The sequence below is a fragment of the Mustela nivalis genome (genome assembly GCF_964662115.1).
Source record: "Mustela nivalis genome assembly, chromosome: 10".
Taxonomy (NCBI): domain Eukaryota; kingdom Metazoa; phylum Chordata; class Mammalia; order Carnivora; family Mustelidae; genus Mustela; species Mustela nivalis.
This window is the reverse complement of record NC_139029.1, coordinates 42,574,164-42,598,124: the sequence shown is the minus strand read 5'-3', so window position 1 is coordinate 42,598,124 and position 23,961 is coordinate 42,574,164. Positions and strand designations below refer to the sequence as shown.

The 23,961-nt window shown below is 47.0% G+C and overlaps 1 long non-coding RNA gene across 1 annotated transcript in view; it reads right to left on the bottom strand.

Annotated features, from left to right (window-relative positions):
- Window positions 1–23,961, bottom strand: part of LOC309842165 — a 143,476-nt gene that overhangs the window by 115,677 nt on the left and 3,838 nt on the right. The gene's annotated exons all lie outside the window — the stretch shown is intronic.

The following is a 23,961-nucleotide window of genomic DNA, read 5'->3' as shown; positions in this document are numbered from 1 at the left end:
CTGTTTCTAAATAAGATCACATTCTGAGGTACTCAGGGTTACGACCTCAAGCCATCTTCCTGAAGGGTGCAATTCAACCCACAGCAATCCCCCCAGATGGGAACTCTTAGAAAGGCAGTCCTGTGGGACCCAAGACCAATCCAGCATGGTCTTTCCTAGCCCTGGAGCTTTGGCCTTCCAGCTCCAGAGAAAACAAAAATCCAGATCCCCAGAGACGGCAGCCACTTTTTTTTCTTTTCCCAGGGCAGCCTGCCCTGTGCCGTTGGAGGCCTTCACCGGGTTTCCTCCTTCACGGTCTCAGAGATAGAGGTCTCCTTCGCATCTAATCCAGATGAGCTCCCACACGAGTCCAAAACAGGGAACTTGCCCAAACTCGCCCGGACACAGGGAGGTTAAACATCTCTCCTCATTAGCAGAGCAAAGCACACTGTACCTTGGGTCTGTCTCATCTGGTTTCACAAAGGAATGATGAAGACACCCATTCTACAGATGGGAAAACAGGCCCAGGGAGCATCTCTCGAGCTTAGGCCATGTGCCAGATACTGTGCGAGCTGTCCTGTTTGCCTTCTTTTTAATTTTTATGAGGGATTTGGGAATGTAGAAACCGAGACTCAGGGATGTCTGGTGATTTGGTCGGGGTGACTAAGAGTTAAAAGTGGTCGCTGAAACCAGGGTGCTCTGGAGGTGTGCAGGTGGAAACTTTTCTTTAAAGCAGCCTTATGAAATGAGTCCAGCTACGGTGGGATGTCTTTGATAAAATGGAAGGGAAAGCAGCTATCCCATCCTGAAAGATTAGGTAAACAAAGCGTCAAGAGTGTTATGCTAGATTAATGCTCACTTTTCAGAGAATACAGCCTAATTCTAGAAGCCACGAATGGTAATAATTCATTTCTTAAAAAAGTTCTCTAAGATACAGGAAGGGAAGAGAGCCAGTATTTTTATTTAGCATCTCCTCTGTGCCAAGCCATATGTGGAGTAATTTACAAACATCATTTCTTTCAACCCTCATGACACTTCTCTGATTATTAACCCCATCTGACAGATAAGGAAGCAGGCTAAGAGCAGTTAACTGATTTTTTTCCTCAAGTTCCACAGCTGAAGAGGTGGTGGTACCAGGATTTCAACCCAGATTTGTCTGACAATCTAGTTTATGATCTTTCTACTACGTTGTGTCTTTATTATTTTTATATCCGATAATACACGAAAGCTGGAGACATTATGTCTAGCAAAGAGTAACCGATATGCGTTTATATCGTTTCTTCCTCCAGAGAAGGCTTCTGGAATGAATGAAAGAATGAAGGACAATGAATGAACATACAGCGCCCCCAGATTCCCCTGTCCTCATGTGAACTCTCCCCACTGTGAGCTCCAGGCCTTTGTTTTTCTCTCTCGAGTGGAACTTACTCCCCCTCCCACTCGAGCCCTAACCCTCTGGCTTGTCCCTCAGAGAGGGGATGAGTCTAACCATCTTCCTGTCCCTACCCCCGGCCTCCTGCCCTAGCCATGCTCAGGATCTGTCTGCAGAGTGCACGAATAAGTACAAATTCCTATAAAGCACATGGCTCAATATTGATTAGAGCAGTAGGCTTGACCTGACAGCATCCCTAAAAAGTTTAGACAGAAACCAGGGCTCCAGGCCCAGCACTGGCGCTAATCTGTTGTGCAAACGTGGGCTCCTCTGGGTCCTCTCACCCAACACATCTAAGGTGGGGCTGTGATTAATGACCTCAAGAGATATTCTACTCCCATCATTTGGTATCTCCAAAGGTCACAAGGAGTAACAGGCTGCCAGGCATCCAGATGCCTGCAGAGTTTGTACCGTCCAGGGATGGACCATCCTTTCCCAGGTCATAGTTTTCCTGAACCAGGAAAATCAGCATTTGGGTGCCTCACCAACTTCCTTATGTTTGTGTGTGAGAGAGAATCTCCCAAAGACAGCTGGAATGAAGGCCTGCATGCTCTCCTCTGGAGGTTCCTTCAACCTCACTGAAAGCCCCTCCTAAGGCCAAAGAGAATTCCAAGCCTGATTCAGCATCCTTGAGACAAACAGAACCTCTACCCCCTATCCTTCTAAGAAAGAAATGTAATAGTGATAGGGCACACTTACTGTGCAAAAATTATTTGTCCTGCTTTGTGTGGGCCCTTCGTGGCCATTACCACCTTTGAATCCAGTGTGAGGCCGATCTGCATTGTGATTCTTATTCCCCATGTCACCAATCAGGAAATGGGAGCTCCAAGAGGTTGAGGGACGTCCCCAGGGTCATCAGCTCTCTATATCCCCAAGGTCTGGTTTTAATTTTTATTTTTACTTTGATAAAAAAAATAGGAACTCTGTTCACATGATACCTAATTCAGCAGGTACAAAAGTATGTACAGAATGGGTATGTTTCTCTTGTTCTTGTCTTTCTGCATCGCATTCTGTTATCATTTGTTTAAAGTTTTTGAAAGTTCTTTTCCTCTAACCGAGGCAAATGGGTTATGCTTCCCCATCTGTAGCACACTGTAGACAGTGTTCTAGCCCTTTTGATTTCCACTTACTAATATCGCTAGGCAGTCCTTCTAGGTCAGTATATAAATATCTACTTTGTTCTTTGTAATGGCTGGACAATTGTCCATCATTGGAAAATACCCAACATTTATCTCAAAGGACATATATGGACCCCAATCTCTCTCTTTTTTTTTTTTAAGATTTTATTTATTTGACAGGGAAAGATCACAAGTAGGCAGAGAGGCAGACAGAGAGAGAGAAAGGAGGAAGCAGGTTCCCTGCTGAGCAGAGAACCCGATGCGGGACTCGATCCCAGGACCCTGAGATCATGACCTGAGCCGAAGGCAGAGGCTTAACCCACTGAGCTATCCAGGCACCCTGGACCCCAATCTCTTAAGCTCTGAACTGTACAAAAAAAAGGTGGGAAGTTGAAATGCCACATCCTCACACCCAGGGCACTGAGCTTTTCAGTTCAACTGACCCTTTATCCATATCTCTACACACAGGCTTTCAGTCTAAAGACTAACCAAAAATGCATGAAAACACCATGTATTTGCCCACAGTAAATGCCCAATTACTATACTAACGTTGAGAGGTGTCTGACTCAGTGGACCAAGATGGTCCACTCTGAGTTTGGGATGGACAAATGGTCACCTGGCTAGTGCCTACATTTCCCACACTCTCTTGCAGCCAGGGTGGCTGTGTTCTCACCAGTAATTGCAACTGGAAATCACTCACCTTCCACTGCCTCTTTTTCTCCCTTCCCATGGACCAGAGCACATACGTGGAGGTAAAAACAGCTTCAACAGAGGGAACGAGGCGACACTCCATCAGCAAAATGAGAAGGTGCACTGGTGCCTGAGCCACCTCCCAACCAGAGCTGCATGCCCCCCACTTCATCTGCACACCTCTGGAGCACGCTGGTTTCAGCGACCACTTTTAACTCTTAGTCACCCCGACCAAATCACCAGACATCCTTGAGTCTAGATTTCTACATTCCCAAATCCCTCATAAAAATTAAAGAGAAGGCAAACAGAACAGCTCGCACAGTATCTGGCACATGGCCTAAGCTCGAGAGATGCTCCCTGGGCCTGTTTTCCCATCTGTAAAATGGGTGTCTTCATCATTCCTTTGTGAAACCAGATGAGACAGACCCAAGGTACAGTGTGCTTTGCTCTGCTAATGAGGAGAGATGTTTAACCTCCCTGTGTCCGGGCGAGTTTGGGCAAGTTCCCTGTTTTGGACTCGGTGTGGGAGCTCATCTGGATTAGATGCGAAGGAGACCTCTATCTCTGAGGCCATGGAGGAGGAAGCCGGACGAAGGCCTCCAACCACAGTCCCGAGTGAAGGAATCAGAGGCCCATGGTTCCCATCACCTTTTCGGCACACATGGATTTTAAAAATAAATGCGTGCCAGAGAGAGGGGAACAGTTAAAGAGAAGTGAGTTCCCAAGATCATCCTCCATGTGTTCCACTGAAATGAAAGAGTTTAAAGGCTGCTTTCTTAAACTCTTGTTAATTAGGAAGCCCTACATTCCTTAGATACCTAATAGGTGTCAGGGTCAGTAGTCAGTGCCTTCTGTATGCTCACTCCCTGACGCAGCAACCCCAGCCAAAATGCCCACTCTCATCACCGTCAAATGTGAAGACCGTGGAACTGAACTACCTGTCCAAGTTCACATTGCTAATCAGTGGCTCTGCGGAATTTGAATACAGTTCTGCCTGATTCGAAAAGCTACGCTCTTTGATGCCACAATGCTAATACTGAAAACCTGTTATCCTCCCAGCTAGGCTAAATTCTTGGAAAATAGCAAGATAAATCAGAAATAGACTTCCTGGGACGCCTGGGTGGCTCAGTTGGTTAAGCAGCTGCCTTCAGCTCAGGTCATGATCCCAGCATCCTGGGATCGAGTCCCACATCGGGCTCCTTGCTCAGCGGGGAGCCTGCTTCTCCCTCTGCCTCTGCCTGCCATTCTGTCTGCCTGTGCTCGCTCTCTCCCCCTCTCTCTCTCTGATAAATAAATAAAATCTTTAAAAAAAAAAAGAAATAGACTTCCTGTTTGCTGGGCAATTTCAAGATCTTTCCTTTCATGGAAAGTAAAAGTATGGGAAAGTTGTCAGGCCTAGAGTCAGAAAGCCTGAGCTGTTCTGCCCCTAACCACCCCTGGTCTTTTTGCACTTTTCTACACCTCCCTGGGCTTTTGTTTCCTTACCTATAAAATAGGAACAGTATCAACTTCCCAGAGTCACTAGGGAGATTTCAAGAAGGAGATAACAGGTGTAAAGATGCTATGGAAATCTCTAGCACGGGACAAAAGTTAACATCGTTTTAGGATGTTCCGGAAGACTTGCTTGTGTTGTATAAATGTTCCATTAATATCCATAGGGACAGTGAGCCAAGCACGTTCGCTTCCCCGGGACAGGGGGTGCTCGGCTGCTGTTGCCTGATGATGGTCCCTGTGTGTGAAATCCCGGAAGTCCACATGCCTAAGTGCGGGACCAGCTGACCCGCCAAGGCCAGATGGCACCTGTCAACACTTCAGGGCCCTCTGTAGGCACTCAGCTGGCAACAACAATTTACATGTGGATAGTTACATGTGGCATTCAGAGTTTACAGAGTATTTTCCCAGCTGCAAATTCTCTGGAGCACCTTGGCAACCAGCAAGGTGGGCAAGATGACTTGCATATGAGGTAACTCGGGTGCCCAGGTAGCAGGACGTGCCACAACTTGCCCAGGGACTTCCATTTAAAATGGGGAAAGTCTGTGCTAGATAATGTACATCTCAGGCCTGTGTCTGGGTCTAAAGTTCTTTCTACTTCCCAGTTAGTCACCACCTGCTACAGAGGAAACTAGGTTTGCTTGAGGCCCAGGTTGCAAACGCATAGCACAGGGTGCCTGCGTGGCTCAGTCCGTTAAGCATCCAACTCTCAGTCTCAGCTCAAGTCATGATCTCAGTGTCTTGAGGTAGCCCCATGTCAGACTCCATGCTCAGCAGGAAGTCAGCTTCTCTCCCTCTCCCTCTGCCCCTCCCCACCTTGCTCGCACGCACAGGTGCATGCATGCTCTCTCCCTGTCTTAAATAAAGTAAATTAATTAATCTATCTTTTAGAAAAATCATAGTGCATAAAACATACTCCTTTATTCAGTCAACATTGACTGAGAATCTGCTCCCACCCCATCCTGTGTGGGGCCCTTCAGAGACCAGAGGGCCAGGGGCAGGGTCTACTGTCCAGGGACTCTGTGTGCTAGACCACAGGGCTGTGGAGTGAGGCTTTACTGTGCCGGGCACTAAGCAATTTCTAATTCTTACAACAAAAGCACTGCAAAGTGTAAGCCTGCCCCAAATTTTATGATAGACAATGGAGGCTCAGAGACACTGATGAATTCATTCAAGGTCACTCGGCCAGGGGCGCCCAGGTGGCTCAGTAAGTTGAGTGTCCGGCTCTTGGTTTGGGCTCAGGTCATAATCTCAGGGATATGGAATTGGACCTCCCCTGCCAACTCCACTCAGTGCAGAGTGCTTGAAATTCTCTCCCTCTCCATCTTCCCCTCCCCTGGCTCACACATGCTCGAAAGACAGAAAGAAAGAAAGAAAGAAAGAAAGAAAGAAAGAAAGAAAGAAAGAAAGAAAGGGTCTTTTTTAAAAAGTCACTTAGACAATAAGTGGCAGGAGTAAGTTTAAATTCTAAGTCTGTTGGCTGCTGGAGCTCAGGCTCTTCCCCAAGAACATACAGGACTCCCTGAAGTGGCTTCAGGATGTCCAGTGTAGAATGCTAAGTGCCACAGCACGTACTAAGCTTAGATACATGGCATCAACTCAACTAATTTAGTTTTCCTTTAGCCTTCTAGGTTGGTAAATATATGCATCCAGAGAACATCAGGCATAAAAGATCATCTAGCGAAACCTCCTCATTGTACAGCTGAGGAAGCTGAGGACCAGAAAGCACATCGTCTCCAAGGTCACAGAGTGACCTGACATCAGAGCTGGAACTCAAGCCAATGGATGTCCGCATTAAAATCCCAGTTACTTCCACTTCGCCATGTTGTGGCTGCCCACCCGAAAGCTTGGCATTTACTATCACATCCTTTTTTTATCTGGAGAACACCACCTGCTTGGCAGAGCAGTTGGCAGAGACCAACTGTAGTCCATCTTTGCACGTCCCGTGCCTGGAATGCAGCGTGATGCCCCCCAGTGAGTGTGTGATCATTGAAGGACAAATGAAGCAAACGTAACCATCCACATTACACAGATCAAGAAACTGAGATGCAGAGATTAGAGGACCTGTCCAAGGTTAGGTGGCTCACTAGTGGCCAAGCCAAGATTCCCAGCTGCTCTTTCTAGCTCTGGGGGCCACACATGGCTGCGGGCAGGAGGACGTCTACAAGACACCAGCCCCACAGCAGCCTGAGAAGCAGGCACAGCAGAAGGATCCTTAATTGCGTCCTCTTCCTGTTCAAAAGAGCCTTGGGGCGGGGGTCCTGCAAGAGGACCAAGTACGTGGACTCCGCTGGAAGCTATGATCAGTGTGCAGGGGGGATGAACACCCATCCCAGGGAGCCCCCCTTGCAGAGGAGCCTCAGACTACGATGACCAAACCAGTCACATGTGTTTGGAAGTCCATGAAGAGCCTTGCTGGGGGCCAGGAGAAAGGTCTATTCTGGGGGTTCTGCCAGGCCTGGAGATGAGGCTGCCAGAGGGAGGTCAGGACAGGGAAAGGACAGATGTGTCCAAGGCCCTGCCAGAGGCCACGCTGGCCCCAGTGAATCAATTCTCTAACCAGAGCCATAACTCTATTCCAAGTTCAGAGTGTTCCGGTTCCCAGATTAGACCATGGAAAAGTGGTTCCATGTGGACTCCGCGGCGTGGTCGCTTCCTCAGCCCCCTCATCCAGCCCCCTCTTCCAGCCTCCACCTCCAGCCCCGAATCACAGGGAGGCCATTGTGTGTCAACACGAGGGTGTTGCTCTTTGTTTTCTTCTCTCTTGAACCCATAAAAAGGGCTCTGCCAGACCCAGCTATCCATGTGAGCTCTCCTGAAGCTGGGCTTAAACATGTTTCCACCTCGGAACCAAAGCCATCCCACATGTGGCTGCTGAAACGGGGTGTCCTCTACGTGGCAAGCGGCTGCCTTCTTCAATCTCATGGACGGTAACAGCAGGAAGAAGTGAACACATCTGCACCCCTTCCCATGCTCTTCAAATGGCTCTTCTCGTTTCTTTTGTCATCTTCACTTCGCAGATGGAAAACTGAAGGCACAGAGAGATGAGAAGAGTTCAAAGGCGCTTGTTCCCTCTGCAAATGTGTATCATGCCCACCAATGTGTTCAGTCAGCATGGGGCTTTGTCAGGAAAACCCTTCCTTTTATGCTTTATTAAAGGATTCACTAATGGAGTCTCTGGTGGGTTCCATGCAGAGTTTCCCCAAGCACACGAGGTAAGAGACAAATTCTATGAGGGCTTCATAGGCATTTGGGAAATTCTACACAGAAATTAGCCTGGAAATCACTGATTAGACAACACTCACTTAGGAAATCACTGATTAAAGAAACGGAACAATGCAGGATTTTCTTAAGTACAGGGGTTTTTTCAAAGTGTTTAACTCACTAAAGAGTACTAGAGTCTCCCAGCAGAGTATAAAGTATGCAGTATTTTCCCAAAATTATGAGCTAGAATTCTAAGAAAAACTGTTTTGGAAACACTTCCCCAATATATTTGGTTGAATCATATGAAATTGCCAACATACGGCTGTTTTTTATCTACAAGACAGCATTTCCATATGGCTTAATCTAATATATACAATAGGAGTGGGGTTTTTTTTTTCAAGTGTTTTGTGATTCCTTTTTCCGATTTCATAATGTGATATGGCTAATAGACCCTGAACTCCTTGAAGCGTACTTAATGTACTCTCATGTGCTCACTCTTAGAGCTGGAAGTAGTCCTGGGGTAGGGCAGCAACACAGGGCTACTCTCTACCAAAATGTGTGCCTGTCCTTCCATACTATGGAGTCATCACGTGAAGAAGCTGCCTAACTAGAGACCTTGTTAGTCCCTGTACATCCAGGGGGTCGTCGGGGGCGGGGAGGAGGGGAACAGTGTCCACTATGCAGTGTGAGCACAAGCAATGCATGTCACTGCCAAGCAAAGGCAGGTAAGAGTGAGCTGTGTCTTCTCCATCCCCTCCTTGCCCATCTTCTGGCTGAATACAAAAGGACTCCATGGTCCCAGAGGTTGGCAGGTACACAAGATGGAAGCGAACTCAGCCCCGATTCACCACCTGGTGGAAAGTCACCCACCAACGAAGCACACCTACATTAAACTCTTAGGTGAGGGAGAGGGAAACAGATTACCTTAAGCCGCTGAAATTTGGGAGGGTGCTATTGTTGTCATCAATCATGTAATGATTGTATTATCCTAACCAATAGATGAAGCTGGGAGCAGATGGTGAGGATGGCCATCCAGGGCCCTGAAGGTGACGATGATACAGAGTCAATGAGGGCCAACCTCAACAAGATCCACACAACACAAGTGTCCCCAGTCAGGATGGCCAGACCGGGCTCACGTGTGCAGAAGCACTCTTGCTATAACAAGATGCTGTAGATGGAATTGCTTATAAATAACAGAAATTCATCTCTTGGAGCTCCAGAGGCTGGGAAGTCCAAGCCCAAGGCACTGACAGATTTGGTGTCTGGTGAGAGCCCATTCCTTGGTTCATATGTGGCTCTTCACTGCATTCTCCCATGGTAGGCAGGAGGAGATAATCTCTCTGTGGTCTCTTTTATTATTTTTTTATTAACATATAATGTATTATTAGCCCCGGGGTACAGGTCTGTGAATTGTCAGGCTTACACACTTCACAGCACTCACCATAGCACATACCCTCCCCAATGTCCATAACCCAAGGGGTCTCTTTTATAAGGGCACGAATCCCGTTTATGAAGACTCTGACTTCATGACCTAATCCTCTTCCAAAGGCCCCACCTCCACATACCATCCCCTTGGGGTTTAGATTTCAGCGTCTGAATAGCAGGGAGACAGAAACATTCAGTGTCTGGCAAAAGCCAATGCAATCTTTAGGAAGTATAATCTGAATGAAGAGCTGGGTTGATTATAAGGGCTATTATTCAAAATATTGATCATTGGTTGAGACCTGGCACCTTCCTCCCTCTCACACCGCCATGTCCAATCAGTCCCCAGAGTCCTGTGATTTCCATGTCCTCTATCTTATGATCCTATCTCCCCCTTACCACTTTTGTCCTAAATCCACTGCCTCCTTTGGATTTTTCTAATGCCACCAGCACAGCCATGCAGATGGACCTTATCTTTTTGATCTTCCTTTTCTTCACCAATAAAATAGATCAGTACCACAATGCCTGGCATGTGGTACTCCTTCTTAATCAGCTCTCTTGTTTCCCCATGAACGGAGCAAAGGGCACTAAACGTGGAGGTGGGAAGCCTGACTTCTAGGCTGACCGCTAGCCCAGTACTTGGCACTGAGTAGGCACTCAAGATAAGCATGCCTGCCAGATGGGTCAACGTTAGAAGCCCAACTCCCTATCCCCCAAGATTCTGTTCCAATTGCCACACTTGGCTTTCATTCCAGGCATGAGAAGGTGGTTGTTACTGGAGGGTGGGCCACGTTTTGCTATCTCTGCCACGTAGAAGGCAAGCTAAGCTCTAGAAGGGCAGAAGTGACCCTCTCCCCCACCTCCCACAAGATCTCCTCAAAAGAAACATCTTTTCTCATCAGAGAAGCAGATGGGATAGCCATGAGCCTGCAGCCATGGGGCCTACCAGCTAATGGGCCTCTATGAATCAGGCAGGCAAGATCGTACAGTTCTTTCTACTAATCTTTGAAAATAAGACCAAAGGGAAATCATCTACCTCCCTGAAGCACACATCTGCTTGGCAGTGTCTGAGAATGAGCCCATGGAGAGAGAGGAAAAAGAGCTCCCTCTACAAGGGCTCCCAGGAGAAGCCAACAATGTGTGATGCATTCTCCCATGAAGGGAGGGTCAAGTTCCCACAGATATCCCCCAGACACCTTCGCCTCAAAGATAATATTAAGATCCTCTTAACACACCTGATTTTCCTTCTTTGGGTCTGGGACAAGTCCTGTCTCAGAGGTGGTTCATCTCATTACTGATCTAATGTTATAAAATAGCATTGTATTTATTTCAGCCTCAGGATTCTTGGGTGTATCACAGTGGCGCCTTTATTCTACATACACTCTTTTGTGGAAATCAACTGTAGGACAAGGACAGGGCAAGAAGTGGTACTCCTACTCACTTGCAGTCACTCGCTGGGCGGATGGTTGTTGCATACAGCAGGAAACACCCTCATCTACCATGCATTTTCAGACCTTAGAATTGTGACATCTCAAAGTTCAAAGTAGCCATATTTCAGTCCTGAACTTCTATCACATAACTCAACCACTGCCTAAGTTAGTTACAATAATTAAAAAACTGAAAGATCTCATATTACCAACTGGAGACCACCCTAAAGATAGTCATCCACTAACAATTTATCATATATGATAGAAACTATCATTTGAAATTTCCTTTCCAGCTTTTTTTTTTAAGATTTTATTTATTTATTTTAGGGGAGTTGGTGATGCAGAGGAAGAGGGAGAATCCCAAGCAGACTCCACACGGAGTCCAGCACAGGGCTCAATCCCATGACCCCAAGACCATGACCTAAGCTGAAACCAAGAGTTGGATATTCAACCAACAGAACCCCCCCCGGTGCCACTTCTTCCCATCTTTTTCCAGATGACATCTACACACACACACACACACACACACACAGAGGCTCCTGTTTTCCCAGCCTTCCTTGCAACTAGGAATGGCCATGAGACTTAGTACAACAAAATGAAATATATGGAGAAATTTGTTGGAGGGTTTCCGGGGAATGATGTTTCTCTCCTGGTAGAGTGGGGCTGCTCTGTCCTCTCTGGCTACCCATTGACACCCTATCTTTGAAAATATCCATCTAAGGACTAATGGTGTGGGGGCCCTATTTAAATCATGAGGCAACAAGCCTCGGGAAAAAAGCCAGTGTCCTGTGAAAGAGAAATGGAAGGGTACAAAGAGGCTGGTTTTGGTTTTTAGCTTTGGGCCGGGGAGGGGGGGTTGTCTTGTTTTGTTTTGCTTTGTTTTGTGGTTTGGGCTGGTTGTTTGCCACTAAACCAGCCCAGAACCACCTAGTTCTCAAACCACTGTTAGTCTGGTGTTCCATGACTTGCACTCGGTGTATCTTAATCAGTGCCTCGTGCATTACTAACCCACAGCAGAACAGTGTCATGGGACATTAAGAGAACCACAAAGGGAGAAGGTGAGTCAGGGGTTAAACGTAGAAAACAAACCTTTAGAGAAACTGGCAATAGATAAGTGAGTGTTTATTATTACCAATACAGCCCCTTGTGAATGCCTGTTCTAGAACAGGAATAGTAATGTCTGACGTGGGTTTGTGCTAAGGATTAAGCAAGTTAATACACATAGAGTAAAGTGAAAAGTGCCAGGCACATAGCAAGTACTAATAATAGCTATGGTGGTAATCAGAACAAAGTGTAACTTTCTTTAATAAAGAGTGTGAGCTGGGTGGCTTAGCCGTTAAGCACCTGCCTTCAGCTCAGGTCATGATCCCAGGGTCCTGGGATCGAACTCCTCATCGGGCTCCTTGCTCAGCAGGAAGCCTGCTTCTCCCTCTCACACTCCCCTTGCTTGTGTTCTCTCTCTCTCTCTCTCTCTCTGTGTCAAATAAATAAATAAAATATTTAAATAAATAAATAAAGACTATGAGTCTAGGTACTGAATTTGGAACCAGAAAACCTGGCTTCTGGAGAGACACTTCTCTCTGATCAATATCGATGTTTGTGGCTATTTTAGGACATGAAATCTCAGTACAACAGAGTCCCCATGTCAAAAGGTGTTGAAAGTTTGATAAATCATATGAATTTTGAGTTATCACATGTTGCCAATTCAGTAATGAAATAAATGTATCACTGGGAGTCTAAAAAGGCTGTAAAAATACGCTTGTAAATAAAATGGAACATTTGGTTGTGCAACGAAGGAAGAGCCTGGAAGTTTTTAAGTAATTTCATATGAAATTGATTTTCCTTTCTGAAAACAAAAGCTGGACAATAACAGCATGAGCAGCACCATAAAGTAGAAGATGGACAGGGCACGGGAGTGCCTGGGTGGGTCCCACCATAGCCCAGTCACGTGCCTCTCTAGTGAAGTCCTTTCCCACCCCTGAGCCTCAGTTTCCTCATTTGTAAATTGGGAGAAAGAGCCTGGAGCTAGTGTAGAATGCAACAGCCCCTATCCTGGCTCCATTCCTCAGCCGTGAGACCAGAAACAAGAGGCTTACTTTCTGTGAGCCCCATCTCTGAAATGAAATGAATGAAATTCAGAGCAACTTCACAGGAAAGCTGTGAAGGTCAAATGTCAGAACATATGAAAAAATTCCTGGCACAGGGTAGATGCTTAATAAATGTTGGCTGGAGCATGATACATTGTCTATCCCAGTTGTAACATTCTAGAGTGCCATGCAAAGTGTGGCCCATAGATGCAAAGGAACAAAAGAGAAGATGTATTCTTTGTCCCACAAAACCACTCCCCAGAGGGGATGACGAAGGCTCTCCCAGGAGGCCAGGGTTCCTTTGTAAAATGTCAAAAGGCCCTTGGCCAACCTTTGGCACAAAGGACATTTATTAGATCCCAGAGACAGAGAGGGTCCATAAGGGTCCCTGTGTTCTGGTATTAGGAATGTTGGGCAGTAAACATGGGGAAGGTCAGAGTTCTGAGAAACAGCCTTCTACTGGACATCTGCAGTGCCTGGGTATCCATTACCAGAATTCCTACAGTTATGAGGTCAGTAGGGAAGCAAAGATTGGACATGAACACATTCACTAGGGGCACCTGGGTGGCTCAGTCGGTTAAGCGTCTGACTCGGCTTTAGCTCAGGTCATGATCTCAAGATTATAGGATTGAGCCCTGTATCGGGCTCCATGCTCATTGCAGAATCTGCTTAAGATTTTCTCTCTCTTTCTCTCTCCCTCTCTTTCTGTGCCCCTCCCACTCCATTTCCCCCGCCCCCGCCTCTCTCAAGGAGAAGAAGGAGGAGGAGGAGGAGAAGAGGAAGAAATCTTTAAAAAGGAAAAGAAAACATTCACTGATGTACTCACCACCTACAAAAGGACTCTCATTTTCACACATTCATAGAGCGTCACACACATACTCACACACTCTTTGACGCTAAGAACTATTACCCACAACGAAATGGCTGGAATGGGCAGAACGATTCTTCTTTATGGTCATATTGGCCACATCTAACAATGCAAGGAACATGTGATACAAACGGCCTTCAAACTAATACTGAAATTTACAAAAGATGTCAGACAGCATGAAGCCAGTGAAAGTAGTGTGAAGGAGCTCCATGAATCTCAAGTAGGGTTAATGATAAATAATAACCTCCTGGGTAGGTAAGTCAGCCATAGAAGACAAGGAAAGAATAAATATAAAACAGTGTCATGAAGGAGAATGTTTTCAACATAAGTGAAGTTCAAGGAAAAAAAACAATGAGCCTTTTATTACATTTACACAAATCGCCCTTTTGATCATATTGCAAAGGTCAAAAGTAAACAACATATTTTGTGCTAGCATACAATGTTTTCAGGAAAGCTGTACCAAAGAAGCCAACATTTGATTCATTCTTGATTCACCGTAAGCCACTTGCATGTAATTGCAGTGCAATCTAAATTCTGTTAAATGTAAAACAAAATAGATGTGATAATTTTTGTTCATTTTTCAAAATAACTTCCAACCAAAGCTTTGCCCTTTTTTACTATTCACTATGAAACCAGAGTCCTTATGTTTAAGTTTACTTATTTTAAGTGACTGATTTCAAACATGAGGATTTTTTTTATTTGGTCAAACAAACAATAACCAGCTCTACACTGAATCCAGTCCTCGCTGGGCTTCAGGCTCCAAGGCTCTGGGGATGAGTACATCAGACAGAGGAAACAGCTTGTACTAAGGCCTGGGGGCAGGAAAGGCTTCGATGCACTGGAAGAGGGGAGGAAATGAGTAAAAGGAAGAATGGGACAATACGAAGGACAGAGGTCAGCTCAGTCAGGGCCTGTTGTCCATGTTAGGGAGTTAGAATAAAAATCCAAAGGGTCCTGGGAAGTGACAAAAAGAGTATCAAGCAGATATTCTGCCTGGAGGGGTTGGCGGATCACGGCACCCCTCCAGGGGATGGGGCAGCAGGAGCAGGAGATCTGGAAGGAGGTGGTGAGATCGCTGTGAGAGGGACAGTTTAGCTACCTGGAGCCTAGCATGTGGACGTGCCCAGAAGGCATTAGATAAAGAGGTCCGAAAGTGGGCAGAGAGGTATGACATTCAAGTATGACCTGAAGACAAGGACTCGAGAATTATTCATTTGGAGGTTGCGGCTGAAACCATGTTTACGTGTACAACCCCCCAAAGAGAACACGTAAATGAGAAGAGAAACCCACAAGCGGAAACTCCTAGAGGAGCTGAGAAAGGCTGCAGCCTACCCAGATGACTCAGCCCGCATATTGTTACCAGATCTCCAAGCAAAGAAGGGAGGAGACCGCCGATGGAAGTGAGAAGTCCAAGGGGACACTGTTACGGCAATGGAATATTATGTCTGTGCCCTCTCCATGTCGGAAGGTTAATGTTATTCATCAGCTTGGCTTGCTACCTGTTGCCAACTCAGTAAAACTTGATCTTTAAGGAAAAACTTGAATTGGTCAAAATAACCTTTTCTCCGTGTAAACAGAGGAAAGTTCTCCGATTATGCAAGTGAATACACGGCCAGCCAATGATAAATAATCACACATGGAAACACCAACCCCCACTTGGGCACTAAAATAATACATCAAATGTAAGGTGGCAGAGTCAAGTAAGAAGAGAAATAAAATAGGCACCAGGAGGCCCAGGACCTAATTATTGCTCTGCCATTGACAGGTATTGAGATCGGAGATAAGTCATTTCTCTCAAGACCTCAGGTTTGTCATCTGCAAAATTAGGGGAAAAAGCTCCAGTTATGTCTAAAGTCTCTGAACCATGTTAAGATTGTGCAATTCTATAAGCAGGCAGGCTAGTAGGCAACTAAGTCTCAGTGAATGTCTCTGATATCCCAGACCATCTGTCCCTTGTCTCATATTAAATGAGACACACAACATCCCTAAGAGACAAGCATTCTCGGTGTCCATTTAGAGATGGGAAGACTTCAGGCCAAAAAAGGCCAGCGTTTTAGCGGAAAGAATTGGGGCTTCGGTATCAAATAAACCTGGGGTTTAATGGATTTTAATACTTGCTGCTCCAGTGATCAGTGTACTCCCCTCTCATTGCCTGGCTTCATGAAGACAGAGCTTTCTGGACCCTGTGAACATTTCTGCTCAGCCCCCTGGGAGAGTGTTAGGCCTTGTCAGTAGAGGGCGCTAGAGGTACACCCGGGAAGAAGGGTCTTGTCTTCCTGGTTCCATCCCCTTGCTTTCTTCTTGCTCCTGTGGTGAAGAGCAAACCGCATGGAACACCCAGTCCCAACAGTGCTCACACCTCAGCGAGTTTCTCTAACCTCTCCACCCACGCCCTCTCCAGAGAGGTCTGAATGTCAGCCCTGCGGACCCGGGTCCTGTCCCAAATCTGTTCCTTCCTTGCATACTGAAAGATAAACCCTTTTTTTCACCTACTCACACACAGTACTTGTGACACCGAGCGTGTGGGGTCTTTCCCACACCAACCAACTGAACAAGACTGTCTGTGACTTCAGATGACAGTCATAAGTCCCAAGTTGTCACCCATACTTTTAACTGGCTATAAACTGGGGACTCCCACCACCCCTTCTGCAGATTTGATCATGTGCTATAAGGGCTCACATAGCTCAGGGAACCTTTATTTATGTCTCCTGGTTTATTACAAAAGATGAACAGCCAGATGAAGAGACCTGGCAGGGTCCCAAGCACAAAATCTTTTGTCTCCACGGAGTTGCCATAAGCCACCCTCTTGCATGTGGATGCGTTCACCAACCAGAAGTTCTCCAAACCCTACAGTTGAGGGATTTTTAGGGAGGCTTCATCACATAGGCATGATTAACCATTATCCAATCTCCACCCCTTCCACCCTCCCAGAAGGACAGGGGATGGGGCTGAATATTCCAAGTTTCTAATCATGCTTGCTCTTTCTGGTGACCAGGTCCCAGGCAGGAGCCCACCAAGAACTGCATCATTGGAACAAAACACACTCCCATTGCCCAGAAAATTCCAAGGGATTTAGTGCTTGTATGTCAGCGGCTCCTATCACTCCCATTCCTCAGGAAATTACAAGGGTTTTAGGAGTTGGGTGTCAGGATCCGGGGGCAGAGAGCAGTATATATAGTTCTCATTATTTCACAGGTACCCTGCCTCAAGCGTAGAGGTCAAGACTGCTCCATAAATCCTCTGTTTCTGCATTCTTTAGTGTTAGCTTTCCCCCTTAGTAGTGAATATTTCCTGTCAATTTGCAATTCTTCATGTAAGACTTTCCCCTATTCAAAGTACTGTGTGGCTTCTATCTTCTGACTGGGTTCTGGCTGATATGCTTCAAGAAAGTTACTCAGCCTCTCTGAGTTTCAATTCTGTCTTACGTAAAATGGAAATAACAACAATAATAATACCTTTCTTGCTAACTTGTCATCAATAAAAATTAGAGCTGCTGTCACATACACAAGTTAGAAGGTGTTAATACACGTGCCCAATGGTTTGTTTGTTTTGTTTTTGTTTTTGTTTTTTAATTAATTTATCCAAGGCTTAAATAAACTGTCCAAGGGGGCACAGCGGAGGTGCCAGCACCCTCCCACTTTTACGACATGCAGCCAATGAGTGGGCATTGCAGCATGCTAGAGCCTGCCCACCCCTACCAGATGTAGCCAATGAGTGGGCGTTGCATAGCTACTGGTGCCTGCCCACCTCTAGCAGATGCAGCCAATGAGAGGACGGTGCAGGTTGCTAGTGCCCGCCTACCACAGATATAAGGCTCCTCCCATTGGGGGGGACTTGTGCCAAAACTTTCTTAGAAGTGACTTGCAGTCTGAAACCTTGCCCACTCCTCCTTCATCCTCCTGTTTTCCCATGTGACAGAATAAGCCAGATTTGCAGGCTCATGGTGCCTACTCTGCCACTGCTCTCTCCCCTGTATCCTTCACCAGCTTTTCCCCGATAAATCTCTTGCACTTGGCATCTGCTTCTCAAAGGATCTGAATTAACACTTCCTCTTAGCTGGAGATGTGTTCACAGATGAGCAAGACTCCTGTTCTTCACTTCCCGCTGCAAAGGAGCAACATGGAAAGACCAGCTTTTGTATCCTGGAGCCTCAGCTACCCCGTTCTCCCCTCTCAGACCTCACCCCGTTCTCTCTGTCTCTCTCGTGCTTACCACACCCCACCCCTAATCTGACACATGCATACACAGGCCACCATCTCCCTCCCAGCCTCCAGCCCAACTCCACTTCCTGCCACTGAAATCCTCCTCCCTTACCACCTGCAACAGGCTGGGCATGGCCCCTGAGACTTGTTCTTAGAGTCTCTCCCATAAGTGAGCTGCTCAAGGACAGCTCCCCCAAGCCTGTATCCCCAACTTTGGGCAGGACCAGACATCTATAACACAGGATCCATTGAGCTTCCTTCCTTTGATGCCATAATGCGCCCAAAAAGACCCCATCTGAGGCTCCTTCACCGAAATCCCTACCCTAAACAATGACAGAGACCAGGGTGGGAGAAATCCGCAGATCTGAACAAGCACCCAATCCAGGAGTGGCAGAGGTATGTTCCAACTGCGGCAAGGAATCGGGAGCTCAGGATCCAGAACAAGCAGGCTGAGCTCAAATGCAAGAACATGGGTTTCCAAAAGATCGTTTCAGGCATACCCAGGACCACTGTGGGGTCTGGGGACTGTCACAGGGATGAGGCCAGCCTGACATAGAGAGGAGCTGGGTCACTACATTCCACTGCTCAAGCCTCAGCTCCCAGGTTGCTCTGGAGGGCAGTTTACTGCCCATGCCCCTCGGGTGAAGCCCTAGATGGACCTTTATCTGCCACATTGGCCTAATTTGCTCTTCTGGGCTGCCGCTTTGATTTCCTGTCTGCCTCTGTTCCTTGCCACGAGCATCTCCCTGACTCGTCCCAGATGCTGCAGAAGGCTGGACACTGATGCACAACCCCCGCCACCAGTGGGTAAGTGCCACTCTGCTCCTCCCAGACCACATACCACCCCTACTCCCAGTACGGCAGATGGGGGACAGGCGACCACGTCTACACACTGAACCATTGCCTTACCGCTCACCTCAATCCTTTCCACTCACATAGCCACTCAGTCCTTACCAGCTGTGGCTTTCTCTCTTTTTTCTAGTCCAAGCCCCTCAGAACCCTGTAGGGCTCAAGGTCAAGGCTACATGATCAGAGGTGAATGACTTCCCCCATCTAGACCTCAGATCTGCCTCCTACATGGATGAAGAAGGTCCTCTCTAGATCATTGCTCAGGACCTTCCCAGTTTGGGAATCCCGTAGCCACTTGGTTCCATAATGCCAGAGCCACTTTGCTCTATAATCCCTGAGCCGCTTGGATCCCAGTATCTCTCGTGCAAACACTGTGTCTGTTTTCCCTTCCTTGTTCTCACAATGGGAAAGGAGCCATGAGGTCAGGCCATCACCCATGTTCTGGTGCCCATAGCTACCCAGTCTATCTGTAAAGAGACTTCCTGCCCTGATATAAAGAGGACTTCCTCCTTCCCCCACTGCTCTGTTCTCCGTCCTAGGAGCCAAGACACTCCCCACCAGATCCACAGGAGATGAAAGACATCCTGCACAGGCTTCCCTACTCAGATGCGACACGAACTGACAGCGACACGTGGGCTACACAGCTGCTTGTTCTCTCCAGACACACACTCTCTCACACACACTCAAACTCACTGCCTCACATCCAGTCACTTCCTGTCTTCTGACACACACAAGTCCTGACACAACCCTCAGTCCTCTGGCTCATATTCCTTCTCTCTCTCTCTCTCTCTCTCTCATACACACACACACACACACACACACACACACACACACACAAACCAGCCCCCTGGGCTCTTCCTCTAGTACCAAGGCCTCAGGCGCACTATAGCCCAATGAACGAAGACAACAGTGTTTTCTAAGCACTGAATGATGTTCTCAGGTGACAGAACATGAGAAGAATGCTGGCCAGGCCTTGGGCTTGAGCAGCTGATGAGACGCTCTGAGGGAGGAGGGTAGAGGAGAAGCCAAGCCAGCAGAAGCGGCCTCTCTTCCTCCCGCACAGTGGAGAGCTAAGGACAGTTATCAGGGAATCGTTGTTGTACCCCTCACAAAATCTACTTATCCCCTACAGTAAGGGAGTGTTTCCTTAGCCATCTTCATCCTAACCTAGTAACCAACAGTGCTGAGTCCTTACTCTGAGTTAGGGGGTATGAGAAGCCTGGGAATCTCACAAAGTAAATAGCATTATCATCTCTTTTTTTCTGAAGAGAAAAATAGAGGATTAATTAAGATTAATTAATTTAATTAGGGATTAATTTTTTATTAACTAAGCATTTAAAGTAACTTGCCCACAGTCACGCATTAAGTCAAGAAGAAGCTGGTGTAACAAGCTGTGCGACACTCCCAAGCCCATGAGATTAACCCCCAGGCTCCACCACCTACCCCCCTCACTTTGGGACTTGCTTAGAGCCAAGTATGAACCTTGGGCCCTCAGTACTTGCTGCTTCAGTGTTCCTGGTGACTTTATAGAATGTAACTATCTCGAATAATGAGAATCAGGAGGCAGGCTCCTTTATCTCGCCTGGCCTCCATTCCCACACCGGTGCCGTGAGGGTGTCAAGAGGGATCTGTTTTACAGAGTTGTAAGGATTACAGAGGGTTTATCTAAAGCACTTAGCACAAAATCCCCAGCCCGGGGTAGGTGTTCTGTACTCTCTCATCTCTTCCTTCCTGTAAAATTATGATAGGTTCTTCAAAGACCAAAAATGAACCCATGAGGTAACAGCCCAAGCCTAGGATGCCAGATTTGGAGGTCAGGAGTGAGGGTTTTTCAGATGTAGTTTTTAGGAAAAATAAAAAATAACGTGCTCCTTCCTACCCTAAGTGTTAGTCATATGAAACTCATTTCTCCCAGGGAGGGCAGACTGAAGCCATGAGCCGGTCCAAACTCAGTTGAGATCTCTTGATGGATGACAGAGCATAAAGGGGGCTTTGGAATGAGCAATAACACTTCCCGTTTGTCCCACACTTTTGACAGAAGCTTGGCCATGCATTCTCTGTCTGAGGCTCACAGCCACCCTCAGAGGTGGGTGACGAGGTCAAGGATGTCCTAGGTGATGTCATCTCCAAGTGACAGATGAAAGAATGATGCCCAGGAGGGAGAACGCCATGCCCATGGTGAGACCCAGGCCAACAGGTGGCCAGGTTTTGAAGGAAGCAGAAGACCTGGTGGCCTCTCCAGGGGACAGACAGGACAGCAGGAACAGGGGACCTTCTGTTAATAATAACTGTCCCCAATATTCATTTGTCAGCAGGGCCGGGACAAGGCTGAAATGAGAAAGACACCGAGGGTATGAAATTTAAAGAGACAAGCAAGCACACAGTGAGTGCCTCCCTAAATTTTGCTCCCAAGACCCTCCCCCCAGTCCTGGCGCCTGGCTCCATTCTAAACCCTGTATATTTTAACTCACTTCATCCTCACAATATGTCATAATGTAGGCAGCACATCGTTACCTTCTACAGACACCCTTTTATAGACGTGGGAACAAGAGGGTGAAGCAGGTACTCAGGGTCTCATAGGAAGAGTCCACAGTCATGCAGGTTCTGCCTACTCTTCCCCGCTGCCTCTGACCATGGCCATGGTCTCCCCAGGAGGGCCCTTCTCAGACAGGTCAATGAGTAAGACCAGGAAAGAAAGAGACTGACAGTGAATGGGACCCTCAAATACCTACAGCTGATTCTCATTATTCGAGATAGTTACATTCTATAAAGTCACCAGGAACACTGAAGCAGCAAGTACTGAACCACTGCTCCCAGGGAAATGCAGAGGGGTTAGGTTCCTGGGAGCCTCTGGTCACAGAGTTCTTAGCAACCCATCAATGCATAACCTTACTCTATTGTCTTAGGTATATGTTTGTTTAAAGGTATCTTATTGAATATACACTGTTGATTCATTAACCTTGAACTCAGGGCCAAGGGCACCATAACTCACTCGGAAGTCATAAATGAAAGTTATCTGACAGGTTTATCTTGTCCACAAGCCACATAGGAGCACTAGACAGCCCTTGGCACTGCAGCTGGGGTGTCCGTGTGCCCCGTGGGTGTATGTGTGGTACAGCAGGCCACACAGCAGTTCATTTTAAACAGTGAAATCATGAACATGACCCACAAAAATGTGAAGAACGTGGCACTCAGTTGATCATAGAAAGGATGCCTGTTTATGGTCTGAGCTGAAACAAGAAGGCAGAGTGCCACCTTGTTTGGCCTTGGCTGGGAACATGTGCGTCGGGTGTCGCATCACTCTATAATGTCCACAGATGACAGCAGAAGCCCTGTTGAGTATTGATTTGGGGGCTTACACATAAATTTCAGTGAGTGGGCAAATTTACAAATACGGAATCCGTGAACAATGAGGATTGACTCGACACAGATAATTATTACCCCACTCTAGAGAGAAGGACTCAGGGTCTCAGAGAGGTTCAGTGAGTCGCTCACAGCCACACAGCACTTCCATGGCAAGATCTGGACCTAAGGGAACCCAGCAGGTCTGTTTCTCCCCAAACTGGTCCCCTTCAAAGAGGGGCAATGACAGCTCCTACTTCCCAGGACGGTTGTCAAGATGAGCAGATGAGCCGGCAAGGGGTGGTCTCATGTCCCCCTTTCCCAGTAAGGCCAATGCTCCCATTCCAGGCCATCCAGCTGAGCAGACAGGAATGGTCCGGCCTCCCTGACCCCGTCCGCCACCTGGAGCTGACTCCCTTCCATTGCAGGCCAGGGAGCCCACTTGGCAAGCTGAGCATGCGACACTTTGGAAAGATCCCATACCTTAAAGGGAGAGAGCGCTGAGTCTGAATGCTGTCGCCACTAATGACTGCCTGTCTCTCACCCCCCTGTCCGACCTTGTTTTTTTCAAAAAAAAAATTTTTATTTATTTGACAGACAGAGACCACAAGTAAGCAGAGAGAGAGGGATGTAGGCTCCCTGCTGAGCAGAGGACCCTGAGATAGTGACCCAAGCCAAAGGCAGAGGCTTTAACCCACCAAGCCACCCAGGCGCCCCTGACCTTGGTTTTTTTTTTTTTTTTTAATTGCAAAACACAGTGAATAATAATAGTACCTACTCAAAGAATGAATGTAAGAACACAATGAGTCCAAACATGTCCTTAGACCAGCAGCACTGGCCTCACCTCTTAGAAATACGGTGACTGGGGCCCACCCCAGACCTGTAGAAGCAGAATCTGCTTGTTAAAGGGATCCCCGGGGGGAGTGGGCAGGAGAGTGTGTGCCACACTGCTCTGGGGCCCCGCCAGGCTTCCAGGCTCAATAAATGGCCGTTATTATTGTTATGAGTGTATGGGTCCAATCCTCACATCGTTCACAAATGACTAATACGAGCACACAGGTAATTAACATAAGACTGGGCCATTTTGAAGAGGCAAGAATCCACTGTGGAGGAGAGAGGAGAGAGGGATGGCCACAGGTTGGGGCACTGAGAGGAAGCATTAAGTCTGGGATTCCTTTCTCCCTTTTTTTTTTTTAAGATTTTATTTATTCATTTGAGAAAGAGAGCACAAGTGGTGGGGGGAGGGCAGAGAGAAGCAGACTTCCCAATGAGCAGGGAGCCCCATGCAGGCTCCCAGGACCTGAGCGGAAGGCAGACGCTCAACTGACTGAGTCACCCAGGCATGCCTCTGTTCTCTAATACATGTTTACTTGAGCCTTGTGGTCCAGGCTCTGTCTTGGGTTTTGGGGGAGGTGGCTACATAAAGTCGTGGTCATTTACAGTCTAGAGACACAGAATCACAATATATGTAGTGGTATGAGATGGATGCCAAGAGAGCATGGACAGGTGTGGAGGAAGGATGACTGCGGAGCTCAGAGGGAAAGAGGAACACAGACATTGAAGCGGAAAGGAAAGCACTTGGCACATTTTGCTATTTCTTATCATCTCTGTCTCCCTTTGTATGGGTTTTCACATGGTTGGGTCATAGTATATATAAATCCAAATATTGCCTTTTCAGTTAATATGATTACATAGGAATTGTCCTATATGTAACTGGTATGATAAACAGAGAGAAATTAGAGGGGGTAGTGCCTTTATTTTTGTCTCCTCTAAGCCCTAAACTTATTCACTGGGGAAAGTTCCTCTCCAGCCTCTGAATGAAATACACAAGAGTTCTCATGAATCTTCCGCTC